The sequence below is a fragment of the Cydia pomonella genome, chromosome 23 (assembly GCF_033807575.1).
Source record: "Cydia pomonella isolate Wapato2018A chromosome 23, ilCydPomo1, whole genome shotgun sequence".
NCBI classification, from domain to species: Eukaryota; Metazoa; Arthropoda; class Insecta; order Lepidoptera; family Tortricidae; genus Cydia; species Cydia pomonella.
Window position 1 is genome coordinate 9,786,385 of NC_084725.1, and position 21,211 is coordinate 9,807,595.

General features: G+C 36.0%; 1 protein-coding gene across 1 annotated transcript in view; it reads right to left on the reverse strand.

Moving 5' to 3' along the window:
• The window catches only part of LOC133530525 (plasma membrane calcium-transporting ATPase 2), a 273,270-nt gene extending 253,303 nt beyond the window's left edge, over positions 1–19,967 (reverse strand). Inside the window, exon 1 of the mRNA XM_061868453.1 lies at positions 19,804–19,967. The gene's annotated coding sequence lies outside the window, so the exon portion shown is untranslated. The remainder of the gene's footprint in view (positions 1–19,803) is intronic.
• Between the last annotated feature and the right edge of the window lie 1,244 nt (positions 19,968–21,211).

Below are 21,211 nucleotides of genomic sequence, written 5' to 3' on the forward strand. Positions count from 1 at the left end.
TGATTAAATCTTACACGCCCCCGGGGGTGTTTGTGAGAACAGAGAAATGTCAACGTCAAAAATAGGATTTCATTACTTGTACTCGTGTTACTTGAATATTACAAGATTGCATGTGCGGGATTAAAGTTTTAGTTTTTTAATATCAAGACAGGCACATATTTTACTAGTTTATATTGAATTGTTTTTTGTTAGCACTTTTTTAACAGCTATTCAGGTATTTAATCACCTTCCAGCTGATATACTGGCACTCGAAGGTAACTTCCGGGTAAGATTAAAAAACTCGTTACTTCATAAATCATTTTATAGTCTAAAAGAATATTATTTAAGTTTAGTTCTTAAGTTATTTGAGTATTGCATACCCGAAATGGGTAACTGTTAGAACTAATAAATTGTATCAGGATTACCATCTACAAATGTACACAGTACTGCAATAAATCATTCTAATTCTTTTTATTAAAAATAAGTAAAGAGACAACTTTCAAAGTCATACTGGCTGAAAATTTTATTAAAACAATAGTAAAGTTTTAGTGTCATTGCTTCTATGGTTTCATTGTCTGTTATTTCAAGCGGCAATTTCGTTATTGCTTATTCGTTTTTTTTCAAATTTAAGCATCAGAATATGAAGCACATGCTTATAGGGTTTTTCACAATTGCCTTTATTTTGCGAGTCTCATATTAAAAAAGATATATTCAAACACTTTCTTCAAGGAAGAGCTAGTATTGATTCTCACTGGATTGACTAACATCAACATGTACACATACAATTTATGGCTTATGAATAAATAAAATAAAAAAATTAAAGTAAAGATTTTACAAGTAACTATGAGTAGCTAAAACATAATAAATATTTCATTTTTCAGAATTTGACTTTTAAAAAGCGGCCAAGTGCGAGTCGGACTCGCCCATGAAGGGTTCCGTACCATTTATGACGTATTAAAAAAAAACTGCTTACTAGATCTCGTTCAAACCAATTTTCGGTGGAAGTTTGCATGGTAATGTATATCATATATTTTTTTCAGATTTTTCATTCTGTTATTTTAGAAGTTACAGGGCGGACACACATTTTTTTATTTTGGAAGTGTGTCTCTCGCGCAAACTATTCAGCTTAGAAAAAAATGATATTATACTTAATATCATTTTTGAAGACCTATCCATAGATACCCACACGTATGGGTTTAATCAAAAAATTTTTTTTTTAATTTTATGACGTATTAAAAAAAAACTACTTACTAGATCTCGTTCAAACCAATTTTCGGTGGAAGTTTGCATGGCAATGTATATCATACATTTTTATTCGATTTTTCATTCTGTTATTTTAGAAGTTACGGGGCGGGGGGGGGGGGGGGGGGGGGGCACACATTTGACCACTTTGGAAGTGTCTCTCGCGCAAACTATTCAGTTTAGAAAAAAATGATATTAGAAACCTCAATATCATTTTTAAAGACCTATCCATAGATACCCCACACGTATACGTATGGGTTTGATGAAAAAAGGTTTTTTGAGTAAAAGTTCTCAGTATGGGGAACCCCCAAAATTTATTGTTTTTTTTCTATTTTTGTGTAAAAATCTTAATGCGGTTCATAGAATACATCTACTTACCAAGTTTGAACAGTATAGATGTTATAGTTTCGGAAAAAAGTGGCTGTGACATAATCGGACAGACAGACGGACATGACGAATCTATAAGGGTTCCGTTTTTTGCCATTTGGCTCCGGAACCCTAAAAAGGCTACAAAGTAAAACTACTGAATCGAATTTAGCAGAGTCATAGCAATATCCATTTATAATAAGTATAATAACATAAACATGTATATACTTACAGCGAAACAATCTCCTAAACCCTATTCGAACTCTTTTAAACTTGATTTATCGATACACAGCCACGTTTCTACCTTCCACTCTAAAACAGCGTAAGTACCGTAGAAACTCCTATACATTATATCATTTTTACAATCGTTGTTGAACAATTCTTTTGAGAAGGCCTATAAATCATGCACGCGTGGAAAACACTCGTTCTCGCTAAACACATGTGGGAGAGGTGAAGGGTGAGTCGGTTTTGACTTTTGCAAATGGGAGACTTGTGTGTTACCTTTATTTAGTTACCGGTATTTTCAAGCTTTTGATTCTAATAGATCGACCCAAATAGAATAGAATAGAAATAATGTATTCGTAAGCACAAACATAAAATAGAAAATTATACAAAACAGAAACGTAAAAAGGAGAAAGTGCCACGAAATGGTCTCATGCCAGCATGTTTCTGGCGACTTCCAGCGCTGATTCCGATGAGCAGGGATCGGAAACCGGTATTTTTTGTATGGGAACGAAAACGGTATTTTTTCGTTCTTTGTTAATTACTTCATCTCTAATTAGGCAATCTAATAATACGAAGTCGTTATCTGAAAACACAACTGAGTCCTACATTTAGAGTATAAAATAAACCGAAATATATGGTTATTTCGATGTTTTTGCAAAAAACCGGTTCCGATCCCTGCCGATGAGACCATCCGGTGAAACAATCACGACAGGTAACAAGAATAACAACAAAATCAATATAAAACAATAGTTGTATTGTTATATCGGACCAAACAAATCTTGGCCGTACATTACGTTTAAGATTTCAACTAGCGCCATACGGCAGCTACGCGAACTAAACTAAATTGACAGACAAGACAGGTCGATTTGATAAGAACAAAAAAGTAATACTTTATCGATCTTAAATTAAAATACAAATCAGTCTTACAGATTTGACTCCTTACAGACAGCCAAATATGCCTTCTTTACAGCACGATCTTCATCTATTCTTCGAGGTGGATAGAGTGGAGGTAGATCTCCGGGAGCTGGGCGTCAGTGAAAACTGGCGTGAATCCGCGCAGGACCGGGTAAAACGGCGTGCTCTTACGTAGGAGGCCAAGACTCATTGTGGATCATCGCGGCAAACTAGTAAGTAGTAAGTAATAGAATGTGCTATATTCTACTAAGAAGAGTATATGACATTCAAAGGTACTAACTACAATTACTTATTCTTCACTTCTTCATGAACTTTTATTTATTTTTTCTTAAAAGACTTTCTTTCCGCACAAGATGTCAAATCAAGTCAAATGTTTCAAAGTGCATATAGGCCTTGCATATTCGAGTTACAGGGGGACAGATAACGGAATTATGTTTTATTTTTTATTTTTGTGGCAGTACCTTCAGCTTTACCTAGAAATGGAAATCGACTTGGCTACGTAGCGCTACGCCGTAGGCCGTAGCCATAGAGAAGTAAGTAAGCATAGAGAGCTCACTCCATACATCAGTTTTCGTACCAAAACACAATGACACATTGACAATAGATGTCGCAACGAACGAAAAGTCTAATGCTCAACAATTTTCAGCTAATATTATAACCGAATTAACCGGAACTACCTTCAACTCCTTCTGGTTGTAATATTAGTTGTAAATTGTTGATACACTTTTGGTCAGTTGCGATACTCGTGACATCTAGTTAGGGATTGCAAACCGGATTGATTTCCAATCCGGCCGGATCCGGCCGGATTTTGGCGATGTTCCGGCCGGATCCGGCCGGACCGGATCCGGATTGGTATAGGGATATTAAAGTTAATTAAATGACATGTTTTTCTAGTATTTTGCGTAATACGTATTCCTAATTATAATTTGAAGTTAATAAATAACTTCTTAACATTAAAATAGAACTTAGTAGTAAAAAGTGTTACAATTTCAATATCACTTTAAAAACAAAATATGAAATCGGTTTTTTATTATATTTAACCATTCACAAGTGCTCAAATTTTCGATTATAATTATGAATTTGATTAGTTTCCAAAGCGTGATGATGGGATGTGGGGTGGGAAATGGAACTCCTGGAAAGGACAAGTTTTCGTAACTGTTCTTTGATTCAATTCTTTGTAACGTTGACATCCATTCTAGTAACGAAAGAAGATATTTTACTTTTAACCAAAATTATATTAAATGCGCTCCAATATTATCTTGCTCTCATTTTTTTGTGCGAGAAAGTAGTAGACTGTATGATTTAAAAAAATGATTTTTAGGGATAGAAGGGCAAATTATAGGGAACGAAACACGACACGGCGATCTCGTGCAAAAATAACAGAGTGTAGGATTAAAACCATCACGGAAAGGGACTCTCTAAGAAAAGTTACATGGATCAAATAAAGAATTGGCTAGACGTCGAGTAGAATGGTTTTCACAGATCAAAAATACATATTTATAAAAATTATCTGATTCATAACATTGATATATTTTCACCTATACAATACATACCAGAAGATGAAGGAAATTGTATAAAATTGGATGAAATTGTGAAGACAAAAGATTCTCTCTTAAATTTGAACAGAAAAGAATCTATATTCTATCATATATATATAATCGGAGTAAACTAAAGATTATCAATATTATCATATATTTATTCACACATATTGATGAGCGCAACTCAAGTCGGTTGAGTACCGCCGACTTAAACCTGTTCATTTCTTGAGTTTTATGTCCTATCACAACATTAACCCTCCCTCTAGCATAAATTACAAATGCCTTCCATGGCATCTCCATACTTAAATTTTTCCTTCTATTACAGTATTTATGTAATCGTCATATCATGCCATCAACATGAAAGAAAAATAAATTCTCTCCTGTTCCCAGTTATCGTCATAATAAATATATTTTTATCTCACTAAATTAAAACTTGTTGATTCGTTTTTGTTCTATTCAACTTCATACCGCTCATCCGTCGCTTTTTCCTCATCTAAAACGCACAGCGCGTGCTGTATTTAGGCGTTTTTTTATTTATTTTACCGGTGATTTTACCGGTATCCGGTGATTTTTACCGGATCCGGTAGCTCCTGAAAAGTGCCGGATCCGGCCGGATTACCGGATCCGCCGGACCGGATTGCAATCCCTACATCTAGTGTCAAGTACTGTACTGATAAATCTGCTACTTGAGGCTAGAAGTCGATTACGAAAATAATAAGCGTCTTGGTAAGAAAACTGAAGTATAGAGTGAGCACTCTATGCTTAGTTATTTTCACCTCAGCAGCTCGAACAAGCCTACTTTCGTCACTCCAGGGAGTGTCGAAAGTGCGACTTTCCTCACTCCAGGGAGTGAGACAAAGTAGCTTTTCAATTTAGTGAAGGCCGTGAATACAGGAATAAAAACTTTATATGATGTTGATTTTTTTTAACCTTTAATATGTTCTCACTACTGAGGTGAAAAGTTGTATGTGTCACACGAGAGCAAAGTTATTTTATATCACGTGTTTTTGAGATCAAAATCAACACTCGCAAGAAAAACTAACTTTCCTCTCTTGTTGCATAAATAACTATTCTCTATGGCCGTAGCGTAACTTTTCCAGCATATAGCGCGAATCATCCGAAGGCGATAATTATAATGAATAAATTCAAAAATTAAAGATTGAGTAAATGAATGATTTTTGCATATGAATCGAGCTATGTAAGTAGGTATATGTCAATTTTGAGAACATTTACATTCAGATAGTGTTGCAATCGTTTAGATCCCACGAAAGAACTCACATGAGTTCGAATTATAGTTTCAAATTACAAAAAAAAAACCTTTTTAAAGGCGGCAAAAGGATATACTTTAAGGCCCTCGGGGGTCCTAGCAGGGACATGTTTTTTTAAATATATATATAATAAGAGATACAACAAATATATCAAATGTAATTTTAGTTAGTAATGGCTAATTAAACGCGATGTTATGCAATTAAGATCAAACACCGACTTCCGGACTTTAATTACAAGTCAGGAACGACCAGTGATTCAATATTGTGTATAAATAAACAAGTACACAAAATATACAAATATTTGCGTCCGAACAGTTTGCTGTGAGCTGGGGTTTTAGAAGGGAAACTGTTTGTTTTATTGATTTTTTTTTAAACACTGGATTATGTAACATTTTATTTATTTATTTAATTAACGATTCAGTGCTATTCTTAAATATAGTTGTAGCCCCACAAAACTCAACAACGAGTTTGACTGTGGGTCATCTCTAGTTATGCAACTAACTTATTGTAGGTAATTAATTATAATTAGGTACAACAATGGATGGTAATGTTTTTTTTACATAGATTTAAAATTATTAGTTTCATGTCTTCTGTCATGGCTTCAGGCAAACAATTAAGTATCGTGGTTAGATCATTAAAATTCTATTTTAGAATTGATGATTTCATGATACACAACACACAAACACACACACACATACACGCCACAAGCATATACATATGCATGTATATAAAATTAATTATCTCATGCTTTATATCCCTTTTTTGTCACTTTTTTCATTGATCGAACCTTACGTTTTTGTTACTTCATATTAGACTAATGCTGTGATTATGTTTTTTATGTTTTCTTGGATATTAGTGCCACCTAATTCTAGTTTTAGTTTTAATTTTAGTTTTAGCAAGCTTCACTGAAAATCAGCGTCACGTAGTGTGTCCTAGCTAGGACTCACTCCGTGGCATCAAACTGAGTGAAGACATTTTGGTACAATTTTCTGTTCCTTTATATATTAATTTGTGTATGATGATTTATGTTCTTTTTGTCCTAATAAATTCTTCTTATCTTATATAGTTAGGTTAGGTTTCACTTTCATCATCATCATCATTTCATGAAATGATTTTCACATCATGACATGATCAAGTCTATGATCTGCCACGATATAAAGATACTTAAAAAGTAGTGGTTTTTTATCACATGTTAGGGGCCCGATGCGACAGTCAAAAAGTTACGTCAAAAAAGTAAACTTTCATACATTTTATATGTAGGTTTTTTTTGGTTTAGCAGTATAACTAAACTATCATACTTACTCAAGTTTTTACACCGCCTAAATGGGCCTGATGTTTAATATTCAAAATAAGATAAACTGACGTTTGCAGGCTTGTTAATCATTAAATACAAGTATATATTTGCAAATGTAGCATTTTATTTTTATAAAAACGTTACGTTCATTTTCATACCTGTTTAAAAATATTTTATCAAACTGCTGCAGGTTATTTTATCTAATTCTCGTATAGTAATCGTCGTGTTATTTTTTTTTCTAATAGCCTGAGTATTCACGTATCTACAAGTTCGGACACCCATCTAAACGCTCGAACACGGAAACTTACTAGACTCGTGATAAACCATTGTTCTTATTGTATCGTACACGACCACTATAACTATACCTCCCCCTGTCGCCAGTTCAATCGAAACTAAAAACGAATGAGAACATCGGCTGCGCGTTGCGGGTCTTCGTTGAATGGTTTAACACGTCTGCCAATGCCATCTATCGGAAAATGCCAAAGGTTACAGCCTGACATTTAAAAGATAGCGTTGTCAAAGATACTGGACTTAATTTGATATGATGTAGGAATATGCAAATGTCGATTTCATAATACGTAAGGGATCTTTAAGTATGAATTATTGACTTGTGGCACGCTAACTTGGTGTCGCTACGCTGCGAGTATTTACTCGCAACGTAGCGACATCAAGCTGACAATATATAGATACAATTTTCTTCTGATTGAAGGCACTGCACGGCTAGCACATGATTACATGCGGGATAACTTGCGCAGCGAGAAACAGTCGCGTGTCACAAAGTTCTATCTCGATCTGTCAATTTCTCGATTTTTGTAACACGTTCGCTGTCGATACTTATGACAAACGAAGTTGACAGAGAGCATAAGAAATAGGTATGGATTTGTGACAACTGTTAAATGTAGCTTTTCACGACTTTCGCGATTAACAGGCCAATTCGAACGTACACTGATACAGACTGACACTCAATTATCATGCACTATGCCTGTATGTCCTGTTTCAGTTTTAAAATTGTGAATGTCGATTTTGTTTGTTAATCAGTAGAAATTTGTATGCTGGCCATATCAGCGGAAAAAAACGTTCGGGGAAATCGGTGTCTTTCCTGTAGACATTAAAAAAGTTATTTTAAAGTTATTTGGATACATTTTTCTAAGAGGTTCATCATATACATTTTAAGAAGTATAGATAAAGTCCGAAAATTATATCATAACATTATTTTAATATCAGAGCAAAAACGACAGAACTATAATACCGACTTCAGTAGCCAAATGCCAAAATAAAGCGCGAGAAACGTCTGTATTAGGTTATTCTATGATTTTAATTACTTAGTTTTTGCTAGAAACAATTTCCTCAGTAAATATTCCAGCATAACAAAAATAATAGAGGCCATTTTCATTAACTTTTTAATATGGCAGCATCAAATTAGCTCCGTAATAATAAACAATGTACGTAAGTCCTCAAATAACCGGATGCTACCGCCATTACTTTTAAAACCTTATTTAATAGCTACTAAAAACTTTAATCCGCAAATAGCCGTCAATTTACGAGCCATCAAGCTTTGTCTTCGTATTTACCTCTTGACCGATTTCCGAAAAATAAATATAATCTTTATTACACATTACAATGTGAGGAAAGCACGTAAAAACGGTATGTAAATAAATAAAAGTCGGCCATGTTGAAGTGACGCCATCTGTTGTCGAGTAGCGGATTTTATTTGAACTTTTATACGGTGCGGAAGATTGATCGATGGAGTGATTCGAATTTTAAACGAAGTTTAGGACCGCTGAAATTAAAAAGAACGTACGAACTGATATGTAGTGAAGCTATGTTTTATGTTACAAAGTTACGAGGACAAAGATATGTAACTTTTGAACCTTATTGTTATTGAAATAGAGTCGAAGTGTGAAGAATTAATTTCCTCGACTGTACATAGTTTGAAGGATTTCAAATCTAGTATACAACGATGTCGAGTTTTTATGGACCTGCTAACAGACTGTGACGTTATTGCAACTCTAGTTACTAGTTACTACTTAGTCCTATTTGACCTTTTTAATAACATGGCGATTTGATAACGTCTGTAAAAAATGACGATGTCACTGATGATTTGCAACCTTTTTGCGATTTTGACGACCGGTCTGGCCTAGTGGGTAGTGACCCTGCCTATAAAGCCGATGGTCCTGGATTCACATCCCGGTAAGGGCATTTATTTTTGTGATGAAAACAGAAATTATATATCTATATATAATGTATATTTCGGGGATCTCGGAAACGGTTCTAACGATTTCGATGAAATTTGCTATATGCGGGTTTCGGGGACGAAAAATCGATCTATCTACATAGGTCTTATCTTTGGGAACACACGCATTTTTGAGTTTTATATGATTCCCAAACAAATTCGGTCTCATAGATGTTTCCAATTATAAGAAAAAAAAACGCCACGACGTAATCGGTAGTTTTTGCTGCAAATTCCTATCATTTCAGATACCGATAGTAACCAATGGAGGGGATGATATAGTGGTAATTGCAAGGTTGGGTACGAATATTGCCGAGGTTGCAATATTCGTACCCCCGGAGTTACACACAATATTTTTCATCACACTTGCGAAAAAAAAAGAAATTCTTAAAAATAAATAATTCTTAAATACGGTGACATTTCAAACATTCATCCGCCATATTGTCATTCTTTGACAGGTTAGGCATCGAAGGCACAGACCTATTCGGCATTCAGCCTCGATTGAAAATTATGTAAAATTATTTGAAACTGCTATTAAATTAATCAAATTAAATATTTTTAAACATAATCAAACATATTAAATTATTAACGGCAGTATTTTTTAAAGTAAAACTCATTACACGACATGGTTTCTATGAATTCGTGACATAATAAAAAAAAAAAAATGTTATAACTCCCTAGGGAGTTATAGCTTTTTTTCACAATCCATAACTACCGCGGGAACAATATAGGCCTTTGTTCATCAGTACACCTTGAAATAAGGTCTTTTTCGAGCAAGTGTGATGAAAAACAATAAATATTTATAAACACTTAGTTACAATTGTAGGTAAGTGTATTCATTAGGTTGTGGGTGACGATGGGTGTTTTGTATTTCAATTTACAATACATGCAAAACCTATGACTCAGGACTCAGGACTAAATATCCATGCTCACCACACAAATAAATGTCCTTACCAGGATTTGAAGCTACGACCTTCGGCTTCACTATCGATTATGCCAGACAGGTCTTCGCATGGTTTTTTTATTATTATTTAATTTAATTTTAATTGCTTACATGTATGTACAGTCAACCAATTTGATTCCTAGGCCACTATAGAACCATGCCATAATGACTTCTACGACAGTGCTTATTGAGTGATGCGTGTCAAGTATCTAGTAGTTAAAGCGACAGGGTTCTATAGTGGCCTAGGATTCAAATTATGATTATGGGATTAGGATTATGGGATTATTATGATATGGATTAGGATTATGGGAGCAAGGAGGCACGTGATTGGTCATTTTTTTATAGTTAACTACAGCGTATCGAAAGGAATCTTATAGTTGAGTCCATACATGAAAAGTACGCAATCATAGTTTGGTACACTTTAATTCAACCATTTCAGTCGACGAGCAGAAAAACATACTAAAAACACATAATCATAGCTAAATTAAAACTAAAAAAAAACTAGAGAGGTACGAGTAGGTAGTTTGCTCGGTCGATATTTCTTTCATCTTTAACTTAGGTACAATTGAACGCTGTCTGGGCGCGATTTTAAATCAACTTTACTGCGAGTTCTAATCTGTTTTATGGACCTACTCCTAGACTATGGCGTCATTGTTGCTAAGCTAAGATAGTAAATGGATCTAGTTTTAGTTTTTACTAGTGACTGACTGAAGTTTCGGTTTCGGCAGGTTTCGGCAGACTGCCGAATCTTTCGGCCGCGCCTAAACTGAGAACATTGTACTTTCGGATCGCGTTAGGCTAAATTAGTTTAAATCAAGCAGAAATGTCTTGAACTATGGTATTAAGTAAGCTTAGAATAAATATAAAGTGGAAAAACAATACTCGCTTGGGTGAGACTTGAACTCGCGGCCACTGGATTGCTAGCCCAGGGTTCAGTCTGTCAATGGAAAAATTTGCTGGCTGTGAAGAGGTCTTGGTAGCTCAGGTGGTAGAGTACTGGGTTAGCGATCCAGTGGTCGCAAGTTCAAGTCTCACCCGAGACAGTGATTTTTTCCACTTTAAATTTATTATATGCGCATTAGGTTATTTTTCTAAAATGATAAGTGAATTCTAATTACTTATAGTATAGTTAATTAATTATTTCTTAATTAGAATAAGCGTGACCCGACATGCACTTGGTCAATTTTTTTAATAGTAATAATAGTCCAAGATTGCTTTGATGATTTACTTTTGTACGTAAATATAGATATATACAGTATTCTTATATTAAACGTAGTTTAAGAATACGCTATAGGTACTTTAGCATGTAGGTATGTACTGGAGTTTTCCTATAACGGTATAAAGTCCTTAAATTCGTCAAATGTTAGTCACTAAAATATCCAATTAAATAATAAATAACCGGCCAAGAGCATGTCGGGCCATGCTCAGAGTAGGGTTCCGTAGTTACTCTTCCGTCACAATAAGCTAAACTGGAGCTTAAAGTATGGTAGATTGTTAACCAAGGGATGAACTGTGGGTGTACGTCTTTTTACTATGAAGGGGAAACTTTTCGCGATAACTCAAAAACAGTTAAACTGATCATATCCGCTATAGTTTTCATTTAATGTCTTTCTTAAGCTCATCTTCCAAGATTTTTTTCATATTTTTTGGACCTATGGTTCAATTTTTTTTTCTTTCGGAGCAATTATCTCCGAATGTATTCACTTTATCAAGAAATGTTGATTGAAGACCCCTATTAGTTTTGAAAGACCTTTCCAACGGTATCCCACAAAATTAAATTTTTAGATTTTATTGTACGACTTTGTCGGCTTTATTTTGATTTATATATCCATGCCAAATTTCAGCTTTCTAGCACTAACGACCACGGAGCAAAGCCTCGGACAGACAGACAGACAGACGGACATGGCGAAACTATAAGGGTTCCTAGTTGACTACGGAACCCTAAAAAGTACCGAAAGATGTTGCGTAAGAAATCGGTATATTTATTACCTACACTGAAATAGCGTAACACGTACATACTATTGTTAACTCCCCATAAACGATACATCGTAAACGATGAGTCACTAAAAATACACATTAAAAGTGAAAACTAGCGTGCTAACAATTATACGTATTTGCATAGTAAAATTATAGCAAGCAAAAGTTCCGCACGGTTGGTGAACCCTGCCCTCGGTAAATGTCAGGGGTCGTATCCTATGTAGGTTGCCGGCCCCTGGATTTCTTACACAACCGTTTTGTTCTACCGATATTACTGTTTTAATGGCTGATGTTAGGGATTTTTATTAAATAACTATATTAAGAGGCGTAAAGCTAAGGAATTGAGAGGAGACAAAAGATACTTGCGACGGAAGATATGGTCGTTGCGCGGGATTTTACCTCTTATCTCAGTCTGAAAATATACGTCTGTTTAATATTTTGGTAGTCAGATCTCTCAGTTATATCACTAGCTATTTACGAGTACCTATTATGCTAGTGTTATAGTCCGTTTTTTTTTGCATTACAAAAAATGGTAAGCGATTTTGACGTGCCTTTTCATTGAATAACACTTTTAAAAAATAAGTCACGGCAAATATGTAGGTAACAATTATATATCATATACGATAATTTACATTCTTTTACTTTCATAAGTAATAGTATTTAGTGAGAGCTGGCAAATATGCTGGTCTTACAAACAACCACATATTTGCGGCGTTCGCGGTAGAGAGCCTGGGGCCGTGGAGTTATGACGCCCATAAACTTTTTCAGAGCCTTAAAAAAAGGCTGATTGAGACTACAGGTGACCCTAGGGCTGGCTCATTCCTAGGCCAAAGAATAGCCAGCCTTATGGGCACCCTTCCGCAGGGGTCAGGTCTAGGGGACCTAAGATAGGTGAGTTTATGTATATATATATATATATATATATATATATATATATATATTTAGTTCATAGTTAATTTTAGTAGTAGTTTATTATATGTTTTATTTAGTACTTGTTATTATATTTGAAATTGTGGAACTTTATGAATAAAATTTACTGATTTATAAAAAAGCGTTTTTGAATAAAAATATGCTATCAAAATCGTTGTACACTTGTTTTGGTCCGACTCTAAAATTACACTGTTATGGTATGGTATGCAAGGTATAAATCTAAAAAGAAATGAAATTTAGACATGTTATCGTATTTTTTTATCGAACAAACTTTAACCTTTTAATATTTTGGTTAGGTTAGGTTAAGGTGCCCTTCAAACATAATCAAGTTCCCGTGTTAATTTGGTCTTGACTAAAACGTGTAAAAATTCAATAAAAAAACATTTTTTTTAGCCCCCGATTAAGGGGCTGTCAACACCCAACTTCCTTGAAATTGATGTTACTTAAGCAGTTTTTTTAAGAAAAACTATTTGCTTTAGTAAAGCAAATAAATGATACGTTAATATTGATTATATTTCGTGATCTGGTCCTGGCAGAATATCAGTGCCCCTCCCATAGGATAGGTGAAGCGTAATACTGAGCCAGAACCCTTTTGTTTTGCTGCGACGCACACAACATTTCCTATATGTATGGAACAGTATTATTTAAATGTATTTTCTCTTTCTACTTCTATTTTGTATAAATGTGTATTTCTCTCGTATAATTTTGTATTATCTGTTTTTTTTTGTCATTTTATTAATTGTATTTCCTGTGTGTATTGTGGCAAACAAATAAACGGATTATCTATCTATCTATCTATCATTTCAAAGACCGTGGCCGTACTCCATACATGATTGAACGAAATCGGCTCGATAGAAAATAATTGCAAAGATTGGTCTTAAACATTTCACTGTTCTGTCTTTATTTTTTTGACTTAAGGTTCTGCAATTAAAATCACAATTTCAAAATCTAAACCGCTAAGGAGTAATTACACAAAAATCCTCATTTTTTTATTTCAATACTTTTCTTAATCTATTTGCCCAGCGGCGGGTATCATGGTCGCATTTTTATCACTTGACGTGAGTCGTGCGTCACTTTCGCACTTACATACTTGTTAGAACGTGATAGGCATGATGACAAATGATAAAAAACCGACCATCTTAGCCCTACTGTGGCTGTAGCACGGTCGCATTTTTATCACTTGTCACTATGCCTGTCACGTTCTAATAAGTATGTAAGAACGAAAGTGACAGACATAGTGACAAAGTGACAAAAATGCGACCTTGCTACAGCCACTGGACCAGTAACATATGAGAGTGTTATCTCATTTATTCCGATACAAATAGACAGTGTGCGCGTTTTAGGTATTCACAGCCTTTTAAGATCAACTGAGGCAAGTGCATCGGGAAAAGTGTTGCCACATGCAGTGAAAGGGCCTTTAACTCGTTGTTAACAGTTCAATCTAGGTGGGCGCATTTACTTCTATGAGTGCACTTGTCCCAAATTAACTTATTTAACGTATTTTATTTTATTTATTTTGGTCACAAAACAAGTTACAGGCAATTGCAGGAATAACAGTATTAGGTAGCTGATAGTTCAGATCTGCGGTGGCAGCATGGTCCCATTTTTAGGGTTCCGTAGTCAAATGGCAAAAAACGGAACCCTTATAGATTCGTCATGTCCGTCGGTCTGTCACCAACCCGCTGGGTGGACATTGTAAACAAGGCCTGCCACAGGGATCTACACAGGCGCCTATTATTAGGAAGGCGGAACATCGTGCAGAATGGAGAGCCTTGGTGAACAAAATAACGATATCATGTGGTCGCGACCCTCAGTCATGAGGAAACGAGGAGGAAGAAGTTAAATTATAAGGATTGATAGATGAGATGTCTTTTTTACAAGATTTTATTTACTTTCACTTGACCGTTGTCTGTTTGTAATCAAATCTTGCAAGTTAAATTTGATCCACTTCCCGGTGTCTGATTGAGCTGAAAATTTGCATACATATGTAAGTCGGGTGACAATGCAATATTATGGTACCATCGAGCTGATCTGATGATGGAGACAAGAGGTGGACATAGGAACTCTGTGATAAAACAACGCAACCTAATTGTGTTTGGCGTTTTTAGAATTTGCTCGATGAGTATTAGTTGCCTGTGGAAGGAAAAGTACAGTCAGCGAAATTTTTGCCAAAAACTTTCACGCTACTATATTATTGACAAGAAGGTGAAACAGAAAGTACCTAAGAGGTTAAATCTAAACGGAGTTGTGTTATTTGTGTTAACTAGTAATCACTTAAGCTAAATCTAAACTGAAACTAAAGAAGTAGAGTCAGACCAATACAAGTCTGCGCGATTTTGGTAGCACACGCAGTGCAAGTGTTATTTTGAACGTCAATCTTCTATGAGATTATGACGTATTAGTTATACTATCAAAATAGTTGCAGACTTGTCTTGGTCTAACCACAAAATTATGGAGTGTGGAATTAAGAGGAGTGACATCTCTTATGATAGAACTGTTGCAAAAGTGTCCAGAGTAGCGTTACAGTAGCTAAGAACCTAGGCGCTATTGACGGAGTGAAGTGCGCTGTCTATGATTTGATTTTTTTGTTCAAGTATTATGGGTATTGTAGCGCCACCTATTTATGATTTTTTGATGACACTTTTTGGTACATGGAGATACCTCCACCTTCCGTACACAAAATAAATAAGAAATGACAGTTCGGAAATCAGAAATGACACAAAACCGATCTTTGACAGCGATTCAGGAACAGAATATCCATATACCAAAAAGTGTCCGACACAAAACCATAAATAGGTGGCGCTACAATACCTAGAATAGGTACTTGAGAAAAAAATCTAATCATAGCGCACTAACCGTCAATAACGCCTAGGTTCTTAGCTACTCTAGCGCTACTCTGGAGAGATTTGGAACTATTATTTATAGCTGACAGCTGGACACTTTCACACTTTTGCAACAGTTCTGCCTAAGGAGATTCTGTTCCTTGCCTCTACCTTCCATAAGCAATTCATTATCCCTTTCGGCTATGTATAGGGTTGTCAAAATTCATTATCTGTGGTTGTGCACACAAAGGGACGTTAAGTTGTGCCAGCCCTAATAATTGCTCGGAGCAATGCTGTGCCGAACGGAGCCGAGAATGCCCGGACTCTCTAGTGTTTTCTCCCCATCGGTTTCACACTACTTAATAAACGCGTTTTCAAAGTATTTCATGAAACTAAAAAAAAATGTGAACGCCGCTTAGAGACAGAAAATGTTACGGACAAAAATGTATTGCGGACATTGCGGTCTATACATTATCAGTGATAATTAATAATGCAACATTCGTATTAAATACCCATAAAAAGTGGATGAATACCTAACCAAACCTTACCCAGCTAATTTTAATCGGTACCACGCGGTCTCGTCTGGCAAAACTAATTTGGATCCTTAAGGATGACTTACACTAGAACGGCCCTGGTCCGGGTCGAGGCTTCCGACAATTCGTTTTCTATGACGGGTGATCGGTGATCACGTGATGGTTTCTATGGAAAGCTGAAGTGTCGGACGCCTCGGCTCGGACCCGGACCGTTCTACAGTGAGTCATCTTTATAGATCGTGTCATTCACGAAGACGCATGACTTGACTCGTTATGTTATTAGAGGTTAGATTTGACTAATCTGTTTGTCATTATGGCTGCCACGAACTATAACTGTGATAAGATTTCCTAATTCGTTAATTTGCTTTTCAGACAAAATTAAAAATACATGGAAAATTGGAGACGCTTTCCTTCCCATTTCTAAAGTGCCAATTACATCCACACTTTATCAGGCCTGATATCAGGTCCGACGTCGGGCCCCTGCAAGAGTATTTTTCCGTTTCACCAAATATCAGCACATCGTTAACAATATTTGAAAGGGAAAAAATGGTTCATATGCAATAATATCAAACATTGAACATTTTTGGCAATTAGAGTTAACGTATTTATTACATTTCAAATATTGTTAAGGATGTGTTGATATTCCGTGAAACATAGATCGATTATCAGGCCCGATCGGGTCTGATTTCGGGCCCGATATCGGGAAGTGTGGATGTAATTGGCACATAAACACGGAAGTCATTTTAGCCCACAACCCTGGATGATCTCTTATACAAATTCCCTTACCTATTCAAGCGCTCGGTATCCGTGTTATATGGAATGGTTTAAGGGATAATCGCCCAAAAGGGGGGGATTTAGTAGGGTCGGATACCTTTGACCGACGTCAGACGCGTAGATTAATTCGGTTTGTATGGTTATGGTTTTATCTTGAGCACATTGAGCACCTAAATAAATAAAAATAAATATTGAATATTATAGGGACATTCTTACACAAATTAACTTATATCCCACGGTAAGCCAAGAAGGCTTGTGTTGTCGATACTCAGACAACGATATATGTAATATACGAGTACAAATATTTTTAATACATAGAAAACACCCATGACTCATACCCAAGACCCAATAAAGTCAGGACATGGTACGGGAAAATGTATAAGGTCGTGCCGCAAATCTGGCTTTCTCTATACGGGAAGTATATGACTCGTAAAGCACTGGCAGTAAGTTTGGGTTTACCGCTGCCGCACCGAATGTGTTAATAGTTATACCTCTGTATAAAGCGATTTTATAATAAATAAATAAATGTGTAGTGTAAAAAATATAAGTCTCTTATAACGTTAAGACAGAAATGAAAGAACATTTTGGGAACAAATATAAAAACGGGAACGCAAACGAAAATTAACTTATCTATTCTAAATGCGAATGTAAATTAAGTTGTACGTTCGATTTCCCAAAGTTACTTAATTAATTCAGTAAATGAGTACATTATCTCCAATTCTGAGCAACTGTCCTCTCATTATGACGATTGTGCTCCGTTTTTATTTCAATAAAATTGATTTACCTACAAAAAAAGCTGCTCTTAGGGCCACTTGCCCCCATCACTAACCCAGGGTTAACCGGTTTAACCTGGGGGTTCCCATGGTTACCAGTACAATTTGACACTGGCTTAGCGGTTTAGTAGGTTAACCTCGGGTTTAAATTGTTACCAGTACAAATTGACACTGGGTTAATGGTTTAACAGGTTAACCTCGGGTTACCATTGTTACCAGTACAAATTGACACTGGGTTAACGGTTTAACCGGCTAATCCCGGGTTACCATGGTTACCAATACAATTTGACTCAGGGTTAACGGTTTAACCAGTTAACCCCAGGTTAGTGGAATGGTGCAAGCGGCACTTAATAACGTAGAGCGACGTCGTCTGCGTGGAATTAGAGATATGGTTAGCTTATTTTGTATACAATCTGCTTTTTATTTAATCCCAATACAAACCCCCTTTTTACCCCCTAAAGGCATGGCTAATTCGTCAAAAATGCATAAACATTCTTTATTTGTTACGGAAAGTTTTATAATCCTATTTTAAAATAAATTATTGATTCTCTTTACAAACTTTCACCCCCTTTCTACACCCTTACGGGATGATTTTAGGAATAATAATTGTTCTATATCCTTCCCCACTACTCTATATCCATAGAAATTTTTATCTAAACCGGTTTAGCGGTTATTGATTCCTTATAAAAACTTCCACCCCTTAAGGTATGGTTTCTGAGATAAAAAATATCCTACGTCCTTCCTCGGGACTCTACTTATACCAAATTATTAAATCGGTTTAGCGGTTAAAGCGTGATGACGGACAGACAGACACACATTCGCATATTAGTATTAATAATATTCTAGTGCTTTTGATTTTATTATAACAACGTGGCATTACATATAAAGGAACTCAAATCCTACTCCCAACCAAGTGGAACCCTAGACCACTATTAGAACCATGTCACACTTAGAAACAGTAAGAGATTTGTAACGTTTTTATTATAATGTTACTTTTGCACAGTTCCATAGTGGTCCAGAGTTCCTTTTGAGAGGGACTCTCAATTGATACGGATACATGTAAACGTATACACAAATTATTGGAAAGTCGGTTAGTGTCGGTGTTAAGTGTGTACATATTATTGGGATTATAGTCGCGAAGTTGACTATATCGACTGAATTTTGAGCCGTAACCTCTTACACGGAAAATTAACTTTGTAGCGCACATAATAGGATTGATTTTGCTTTCGATAGGACCAGATATGAGCTTTGGAAAGTAGGCATGTAAAGTGTGCTTTTCAGAAATGGAAGCTACAAGGAAAAGAGGATTAAGAGAGGTTAAGTTTTCAGACGACTTTATACCTTATCTGGTAGAAATAAGGTCTAGATTGGTTTGTGGTGTAAATTGGGTAGTTTTTTATGAGATTCAAATGTTACAGCACAGATAATGCTTAAAAGACTTTGCTGAAAAGTCAATAGTTGCCTGTAGCGCCATCTGTCGTAAGAGAGAGTCGACGGCGAGCTATCTTCTAGGTTACTAACGAAAATAGGCGAGTGCCGCCTTTTCGTACATTGTCACATTACTACTCAAAATTAAACTTGCACCGAACATAAATACATTTGACACACTTTCACGTCTGGCTTGAGTACTGAAAGTGATATCATTTTAGTCGGGCAAATCGATAGGTTTCGTGGCTTTTGACGGGGAAATCTAGAATAAGGTATGCTAGCGGGACAGGGGCTCGGATTGTATTTATCCTTAAGTACTTACTGACCAAGTGGATCCAGAACCGAATAGTAAATATTGCTTATCGATCACAGTCACTCTAGGAGCACTTTTGTACACCGAAACAAACGACGATTCTTACATAATTGGCAGCCATTGCCGCGTGCCGGCCACGAGACTCTCGCCCTTATTGGCACAGTGCATTAAGCACATATTTTTCCATTTTTCAAGCACGATATCGCTATTTCGGCGCTGCGCCGGCGGTTACAACCTTGAATTTGGAACGCACCTTTAATTTTAGCCGGTTAACCTAGATACGGGACCATTTGGAGTAAGGCGGATCGATAGTTCGCATGCGCGGTGGAGTTGTTTTAAAATAGTACGGCGGGTGGCTAGGTGTTGGGCGCGCGAGGCGCGCTAGAGGCGGTCGCTGGCGGCGGACTGAGAGCTTCGCCGCGGGCGCGCAGGCGCCCTGCTGCCCGTCGCAATTCTACCACTAGCCTATCGCTTATTCCCTTTAACAACACTCTGCATAACCTATATACCTTCCTCTTTCTCCTGGCCCCAACCCGACAAAGATAGCTTGAGAATCCAAGCGGGGACCAAACCAGTTTTTAAGGAAGGATTTCTTTTGGTACATCTCCAATAACGATCGGACTAACACTCAGGTCCACATCAGCCCTCGAAGAGAACAGCTGGCTATACCTGGATGGTACATATCTATAGTTATAGAATTGCTTTAGTCCCTTATAGAGTTTTTAAAAGGTAAGGACGGGTGACATGTTTTTCAGGAATATTGATTAGATTTAGGCTTTTTTCAGTTGGTAAGACGTTTTTAATGATAACAGCTGTCTTTAATGGCATAGGTCGGAAGGAGGGTCATGAGGGTAAGGATGGGGATTCAGTGCTTGTGGCTGATTTCAGGGTGAAGCCTGAAGTTGGATGCTGAAGGCTCTGAAATAATATTTCAGGAGTTTGAATTAGGACATGTAACATTGCAATCATATTGATTTTTCACTGGCTTCCAAATTAAGATTGTCATTTTTATTAAGATTGTAAGTAAGTTAAAATGTTTCATATTTTTGACTTTACAGGATGTCTCAAAAATATGTACGTTGACAAAAAAATAATTAAATTTCAATTAAATATTATAAAAGAGGTTTAAGTAAGAAAAATGTTTCTATGAAATCTTTGACAACGTATTTTGGGCTACCCTGTTAACCAATTTCTGCGATTTTAAGTAATGATATAGATAAAGATAGTTGATTTTTCAAGTAGGCATATTACAATGCGCTTATACACGTCTATACCTCTAGAAGATTTAAATACTTCCTAAGTTGGAGGAGGGTATCCCAATATGGGACGCGAAACTCGGCGGGACATACATCTTATAATTAACATGCATTCAATTAAAAACCAAATACAATTAAAATTACTAAAGAATTCAAAAAATTACATACAGTGCAGGAAGTTATCATTGCCAAACTTACCTAATAGTTCAATGACTTATCCCTGATTATGAATATAAATAAGATATATAATAAATTAATAATGAGTCCCATAGACGACTGGTTTCAGCATGTCGGTGACGTTTTCAAGCAAATTGACACGGTTTCAAAGATCGGCCAGGAAAGTAAAATTTTCTTAATTATACTTAATGTCTTCAAATGGCGCATTAAGTTGGAAAACGAAGAAAC